The 8,507-nt window shown below is 43.3% G+C and overlaps 1 non-coding gene across 1 annotated transcript; it reads left to right on the top strand.

The window, feature by feature from the left end:
• Nucleotides 1–653: 653 nt before the first annotated feature.
• On the top strand, nt 654–736 carry trnas-uga (transfer RNA serine (anticodon UGA)). Its single transcript has one exon. It is a non-coding gene; the product is annotated as a tRNA-Ser (tRNA).
• The last annotated feature ends 7,771 nt before the right edge of the window (nt 737–8,507 follow it).

Genomic DNA, 8,507 nt, shown 5'->3' with positions numbered 1-8,507 from the left:
AAAGGAAAATATCACAAGATGGTGTTCAAATTGAAGCTGAATGTCAACGTATCCCAATTCACGTGACCTCATGAATGAAGATTGAAAAATGCTCCTCTATTGAGCGGTGATCGAACCCGCGCCTCCCGCGCAGAAAGCAAGAATTTGATCACTGAAATAACAAAGTCCGCACAGCAGCCGGCGGCATGCGCTCAGTTCGAAACCTGTCGAAAAGAACATACAGTCTCAGAGTTCTCCTGTCATAACCTTCTTCATTCTCTTCTGCAGCGGTGTCGGATTTGTCGCTTGCAGCAGCGATGACCCAATGATTAAGGCGTTAGACTTGCAATGTGATTTTCCAACCCAGCTTCGACGCAACACACGTGGAGAATGGAAAATGTCTCAAATGGTGCGCAGATTTAAGCTGAGGGCGAATGTCGCACAATTCACGCGATCTTATGAATGGAGAATGAAAATAATCCTAAACGAACCGGAAATCGAACCCCGGTTTCTCAAGTGATAAATGAGAATTCTATCACCGAGACAGCAAAGTCAGCACATTAACAAACTGTTAGTTTCCAGTTGGAAACCTGTCTGAGAGAACAAAGTGTCACAGATCTCGTGTGATAACCCTCCGCATTCCGATTTATAGCTGTGCATCATCGATGTTTGCAGCTGCGATGGCCGAGTGGTTAAGGCGTTGGACTTGAAATCCAATGGGGTTTGCCCTGCACAGGTTCGAATCCTGTTCACAGCGCTACTTTTTAAAGTTTGTTCAGTGTTCAAATTAATATGAACTTGAACGAACGGACCTTGTTCGCTCCCTCAGAGAGGTGCTCCATCGCCAACGACGCTTTTAACTCGGAGCCCAATGATCTCTTGCAAAATTGCAAGACACGTGAAGGAATCTCTCCCAAGCTCCATTCTAAGTTCTGCTCGTTCGCAGAACTTGACATTTATACAATTTATTTCTGTGTTTTAATCTCTCCCTGTCTCTGTCTCTTGACTTTGCCTGTTTTCTCCTGATGGACTTCTCAGGCATCGTGAACAGCGAAGAATGATGGAACCTGCAACACCAGCAGAGAAGGGTAAAGATGGAAAGACTGAGACGGTAGGAAAAGAAAAGGTGCAACCCAGCTGATGAATTCGTAATTAATGTCCACACATTTATGTTTCTTCCCCTCACAATGAAAAAATCAGCAATTTGAGTACAGTACACTTATGATAGAGTGTATAATATGCGGATGTTGAGACCGACAATCGAACCTTTGCCGTGGTGATGAAAGCGCCGAATCCTAAACACTAAACCCCAAGGAAACGCTGAAAATTCTTTGCTGCGAACAAGCAGATCAACGCGGCCTTCCCTACTTGGCCCTTTGTAATTCAGGTCATTTCCCTGCCAGACAAACTGCTCGCACAAAATGGCATTTTCTGTTCGAAATAATATCGCGACAGAGGTGATGTTCAGGCAATGACATCACCAAGTGCAAGTAGGCATGTACATGAAATGGAAAGTGAGGTAAAATACGACCACAAGCTGCTGATGGACATGTTTCCATTTCCAAAATTCACGCACTGAATGCAGCTCCTTGGAAAACTGCAAGGCCACGCAGGTCCATCATGAATCGTTTGAAGCAACTGGCAGTTTAAAGTGGCATCTCCTGCTGCTTCTGTGGGGAGTGAGAGAGAGGCACTGTCGGTATTTGCGTGCAGTTTGATTTTGCACAGAACTGCACAGAGAAACAGCAAATATACCGGGGCTGTGAGATGTTCTATATTATTCATATTTAGCCACAGGAATATCCGCAGTCAGAAGCTGAAAAGGAGAGATAAGAGGCCTGAAAATAAACACAGAGCTGAATGAATCATGAAAGAGCGAAAGAAAAACTAATGTCATCAGTTCCACTTTGTCTCGTGCGCAATCTTGGGAGCTCCCCAATGGCCTGGTGGTGAGAATTCGGTCCTCTCACCGCCGCGAGGTTCGATTCCCAGTTAGGGAATTAACTTTAAAAAGAGTTATGAACTTATTAAATTAATTACATGAAGCTAATTAAATCCTGTTCGTAGTTGAATTCTTGTTTGAATCACCATGAATCAATCGATAACTTTCTATTTCAGACTGAAGGCGATGTTGACGTGGTGACCGAGAGACAATCAAAACTTTAATACGATTTTTATGCTTTGAATGTGATGATTTTTTTTCATTTTATAGACTGCATCTTAAGAGTGGGATTAAAAACGCAGTGGAGTCGTTGTTAAATTTAACATTAACTGGCAATTGTCGCTCTTTATCACAGGAGCGCCCGAACTGGTTCTCCGATCAAGATGAAAGTGACGCAACGAGGAACATCTGATACAACACGAAAGGCATCGAGCTATGACAAAAATCCCCACCGTTTTGCTTTTCCAAAATAAAGGGTGTGAAATTTATTCTCTGAACATAGGAACAGTCTGGTCTCACTCACTACAGAAATCTCCATGTCACAGCGAACCAGCTCTCCTGCTGCGAATGCGGCCTCCCTTCGGGCCTTTCGGGGGCTTGTCTGTCAAGGAGAATTGTAATCACCGTGAAGCCAATGTTCCATTCCTTTATAAGATTCATGTGCCTGATTCCCGACCGCAGGGTGAATGGTGGAATATCAGCCCTGCTCAGCTGGCAATGATTCCGGTACATTTTCTTGATTCCAAAACATGCGTTGAAACCCTGGAACTTTGAGGCGATGAATCCTGAGGAAAAATAAAATAAGGGCTCGAACCATCAAACTTTCACGCGAACGGATAACACCGCCGAGAACAGGTGAAGAGATCACCTGCTAAACCAATAATTCGCTGGGCTAAACTTTGAGATTGCAGCGACCAATATAAAAACTGTCTACAGTCAGTGAAAAATGAATGATTGAAGCTTGTAGGAGTTAAAATCCAACCAGCGAGTCTTCACTCTTAAACCAGCAACTATGAAGAAAAACATGCCGGAGAAATACTCGATTTCAGTGCGGCGACACTGGGCCAGAGTAAAGTTCATTCAATTTTATTGCCGAGTGGCTGGAGGGTGGATTTGGAACTCCTGACCGATTGCACCACGCATTTTCCAGATCTGCTTGGATCAACAATCACTTCAGTTCATCACTTAGAGGGACAATTCGATTCTTGGTTTCTTTTTCCTGACGATTGATGAAATTTTACAAATTGGAAGCGATCAATATCAAAGCTAAACACGTCACAGACATGCTCACAGATACAAAGCGGCCACACTCTGCTTCAGTGAGATGAAAGTCAAGAGCGATTTCACGGTCGAATGTAATGGCTCACAAAATTCATTCAACGGAAGTTCAGGTCGTTGAGGTGCCTTTAAAGTCCTGATTGTTTCTATTAAACTTCTTCCCAAAGCGTTTCAGATTCACGTGGGACGATTTGGGGACGTTATTTCTTTTTATGCAAAAGTTTCAACTGCAGTTCAAGATCAAAATTCCTGGGACCACAGTTGTTCACAAATTGTCGGCGCTGGGACCACTGCTGTTCACAATTTATCGGTTCTGGGACCACTGTTGTTTACAATTGATCAGTGGTGGGACCAGTGTTGTTCACAATTTATCAGTGGTGGGACCACTGTTGTTCAAAATTTACATTCATGATTTGGACACGGGAATCGGAAGTACAATTCCAAAATTAGGGATGACACCTAATTGCGAGCTGTAGTTAATACAAAGGAAAAATGAGAAAAATAAGGACGACATTAACAACTTTGCAGAATGGGCGTGTAAATGGCAAATTAATAACAATATTTGTTGTGCACTCCTTTGCCTTTTTGCCCCCCCACAACTCACTCACACTTCTTCAGATTGAATTGTATTTGCCACTTTTCTATCCACCGTTCCGCTCTATCTATATCTTCCTGCAGTCGACAGCTTTCCTCCTCACTATCAACCACAGGACCAATTTTTGTATCATCTGCACATTTCTTAATCATGCCCCCTGCATTTAAGTCTAAATCGATGATCTGTACCATGAAAAGCAGGGACCTATTACGAAGCCGCATGGAACCCCACTCGAAACAGCCTTCCAGTCACAAAAGCACCCGTCGACCACAACCGCTTGCTTCCTGCCACTCAGCCAATTTTGGATTTAACTTGCCAATGTCCCTTGGATGCAATGGGCATTTACATTTTTGACCAATCTGCCCTGTAGAACTTTGTCAAAAGCCTCGCTAAAACCCATGTAGACTACATCAATCGCGATACCCTCATCGATCCTCCTTGATATCTCCTCAAGTAATTCAATTCAAACGACCTTCCCTTAACAAATCCACACTGACTGTCCTTGATTAATCCGTGCATTTCGAAATGACGATTAATACTTTCCCTCAGAATTGTGCTAAATAATTTACCCACCATCGAGTTTAGGCTGACTGGCCTGTATTTACTCGATCGATCCCTTTCTCCCTTTTTAAACAATGGTACAACTTTAGCAATCCTCAAATCCTCCAGCACGACACCTTTTGCCAGGGTGGATTGGAAAATGATGGTCAGAGCCTCCGCTATTTCCTTCCTTGCTTCTGTTAACATCCTGGGATATATTTCATCCGGGTCTGGAGATTCAGGTGGAGCGATTTGAAGACTTATTTTTCCTATTTGCAAACGTTTGTACCGCAGGTCAAGATCACAATTCGAGGTCCAAATTTGGACGAGTTCCGACTTTGAACCTCAAATCGTGAATTATACCCCGACCCCAACGAGCCCAGAAACAAGAACGTGTCCTTAAATTAACGTGTGACAGACACATTCCATGAGAGGTCTGTCTGTGGAATGAAAGGGCGTATTTGAACAGTCATCTTGCGATCCGTTTCCTCCTGAAACCTGAACAAAGACAAATACCACATTGTTGTTTTGTCGCTTAATTCCACAAATTAGGTAAAATAATAAGCTGCACAAGGAACTGCTGGGAGTTGAACCCAGGATGTCCTGTTCACTAAACAGATGCTTTAACCAATTAAGCCACAGCGCTAATTGATGATGCAACCGCCCCACCTCGTCTCACTAATATCTATCAGAGACACTTCACTATTGGGGGTTCAGGCCGTTTTCTCTCTGTCCATTTCGCTTGTCCGTTTACCTGTGCATTCCGACACTGACTGGATTTCTCGCTGTGTTTATCTTTGTGCATCCATCAGTGCGTTGTTACACGGATGATTATGTGTGATTGTATTTGTTACGTTAAATAAATTAGGGCTTCAGACAATTCTCGCTCTGACATTGGAGAACTATTGAGCCGAACTTTACAGCGAAGTGTTGTTTACTGTGGTGCTGAAACTAAAAAATCCCAAGAGAAGCAAAAAGGGAAAAGGAGAAAAACTTGTGAGGGAAAATGAGGACAACTCTCAAGGTTTTTACAAGTATATTAAGAGAAAGAAGGGAGGCTTAGTGTAATGTGGGCCGCTTGAAGACAGATGGAGGTGATATTGTAATTGAAAATCAGGAAATGGCAGAGTTGCTAAATTTTTACTTTGCATCGGTCGTCACAAAAATGAATGAGGCTAAAAGCAGAGACACGAGGAAAACTGTTAATAAATCAAGGGGATTCGTATAAGTAAAATAATGGCATTGGAGAAAATAATCAGGCTGAAGATACACAAATCTCCAGGGCCTGATGGTCACCATTCCAGATGATTAAAAGGAACAGGTGAGGAAATTTAGTCATGATCGATCAAAACTCTCTTGATTGAGGAATTGTTATTTAACGAAGCGCATCTGATTGGAAGCTTCTGTTTGAGAAAGATCTCGAAGTGCTAATTGAGAGACCGAAAATGAAGCTGTTTGGCAGGAGTGCTGATACCGTCCGTTGTTCGCTGCTCTCGTATTGTACAATTGTTAAGCGTGCGTTACTTATTTATAGCAGTATGGGCTCCAGAAATGACCAGGTTGTGAGTTCGAGCGTCTTCTAAAACAATCAAACCTTTTACACCGAACATTTTGATCGGAGTTCAAGGTACAAATGGTATCTTCCATAACGCATCTTGTTAACAACCAGTCGTTTTTACAATACGCTCTTGTGGCACAAACGTATGGAGGTCAACAATCGACTTCTTAGTTTTCCCATGTGGGCATTTGCGTTCCTCTGGCCTACCGTCTTGCAATAGCAGGTGCCAGTTTAGTTGTTCATAGCGGGAGAGGGGGCTTTTAGCGGCAGCTCATATGGCAAAGGGGCCGGTACGAGATTTTTAAATCTAAAGAACCAAACAAACAATTCTTCTTTTCTTTAAGCCGATATTCATCGGTTGGAAGTTTCGTGTGGGGAAAATTTGGAAGAGAAATATGCTGCCTGGTTTCACTGTGTCACGGGTGAAATTATTCAGCTTACAGATGTTAATACGCTGAAAGGTCGAGAGGCCTTTTCCAACACCCGTGTGAGACAAGTTCAGCTTTTGAGCCTCTGGGTAAAGTGCTATTTTAATTGCTGCTAACGAATGACAAGACATTTGGCACAAACAAGAAGAATTGTAAACTCACGAGTTCACTGTTCATGTTTCTTACATCTTGTTCAACAGAAACAAGGATTCTCCTCAACACGTTGCTGAGAATTTTATCAAACGGACCTCACGCTCGTTCGACGGCTGCAGGGATAATTCAGAGATCTCCCATGAATATGTACGATGGGAGCTTATGTAGTATCGAGCCTGGGTAGCTCAGTCGGTAGAGTATCAGACTTTTAAAGTGGGCAGTGAGCTGATGGTCCAACGTTTAACTCCCTGTCCAGGCTCCAGATTTCGGAACAGCTGGCAAGCTGTGACTTTGTAGGGGGATCTGAGATGTGTTGTCAAAGTTTCGATCGTATCTTGTTTCCCAGGGATGGGCAGTAATGCGCTGTCTGAGGCGGTTCCCGATCAGGAATTCAACTTTACTGTATTAGTTCACTGTATTAATTTCGCAAAACTCATTAAACTCTGTAAAAAAGACGAATACTTGTTCAAATCGCCATTGATCAACCAGTAACTTTCTATTTCCGGCTGAAAGAAATGTTAACTTTTTTATGCGTTAATTCACCAGGCCGAATTTAGGGAGTTCAGAGGGGAAGTGAAAAAGGAAATGAGAGGCAAAGAGAAATATGACTATAGACTGACAGCCAACATAAAAGTGAATCCAAAAGACTTCGACAGGCATGTGAACAGTAAACGGGTAGTCAGAGGAGGGGTGAGGCCGATTCGGCACGATAAAGGAGGTCTACTCACGGAGGCAGAGGGGATGGCCTGGGTACCAAATGAGTACTTTGCATCTGTCTTTACCAAGAAGATGCTGCCAGAGTCTCAGCAAAGGAAGTTATCGTTGAGATACTGGATGGTCTAAAAATTGATAAGGAAGAGGCACTTGAACGGCTGGCTGTACTTAAAGTAGATAAGCCACCCGGTCCGGATGGGATGCATGCTCGGTTGCTGAGGGAAGTAAGGGTGGAAATTGCTGAGGTACTGGCCATAATCTACCAACATCCTTAGATATGTGGGTGGTGCCAGAGGACTGGAAAATTGCAAAGGTTACACCCTTGTCCAAAAAAGGGTGTACGATTAAACCCAGCAACTATCGGCCAGTCAGTTTAACCTCAGTGGTGGGGAAACGTTTGGAAACGATAACCCGGGACAGAATTAACAGCCACTTGGACGAGGGTGGATTGATTAGGGAAAGGCAGCACGGATTTGTTAAAGGCAAATCGTGGTTAACTGACCTGTTAGAGTTTTTTGATGAGGTAACAGAGAGGACAGATGAGGGCAATTTAGTTGATGTGGTGTTTGTGGACTTTCAAAATGTGTCTGCCAAAGTGCCGCATGGTGGGCTTCTCATCAAGATTGCGGCCCATGGAATAAACGGGGCAGAAACAACATAAGTGCAGAATTGACGAACAGCAGGAATCAGATTACTGGTGAACTGTTGTTTTTCGAACTGGCGAGAGGTGTCCAGTGGCGTTCCCCAGGGATCAGTGCTGGGACCACTGCTTTTCTTGATATATATTAATGACTTGGACTTGAGTGCACAGAGCACAATTTCAAAATTTGCAGATGAAACAAAACTTGGAAGGGTAGTAAACAGTGATAAGGATAGTGATAGACTTCAAAGGATATTGACAGGCTGGTGGCATGGGCGGAGACGGGGCAGATGAAATTTAACGCAAAAAAATGCGAAGTGATACATTTCGGTCGGAACAACGAGGAGAGGCAAAATAAACTCCAGGACACAAATGTAAAAGCGGTAGAGGAACAAAGAGGAGTTTATGTGTACAAATCGTTGAATGTGGCAGGGCAGGTTGAGAAAGCGGTTAAAAAGCATACGGGATCCTGGGCTTTAGAAATAGATGTATAGAGTACAAAAGTACAAAAGTATAGAAGTCAGGATGAAACTTTATAACACACTGGTTCGAACACAACTGAAATTTTGTGTGGGGTTCTGGACACCGCACTTCAGGAAAGATGTGAAGGCCTTCGAGGGGGTGCAGAAAAAAATACTATCATAATTCCAGGGATAAGGGACTTTACTTACGTGGATAGA

Source organism: Heptranchias perlo, chromosome 20, assembly GCF_035084215.1.
Source record: "Heptranchias perlo isolate sHepPer1 chromosome 20, sHepPer1.hap1, whole genome shotgun sequence".
Classification (NCBI taxonomy): Eukaryota; Metazoa; Chordata; class Chondrichthyes; order Hexanchiformes; family Hexanchidae; genus Heptranchias; species Heptranchias perlo.
The sequence above is the reverse complement of the archived record's forward strand: the minus strand, read 5'-3'. Positions and strand labels throughout refer to the sequence as shown.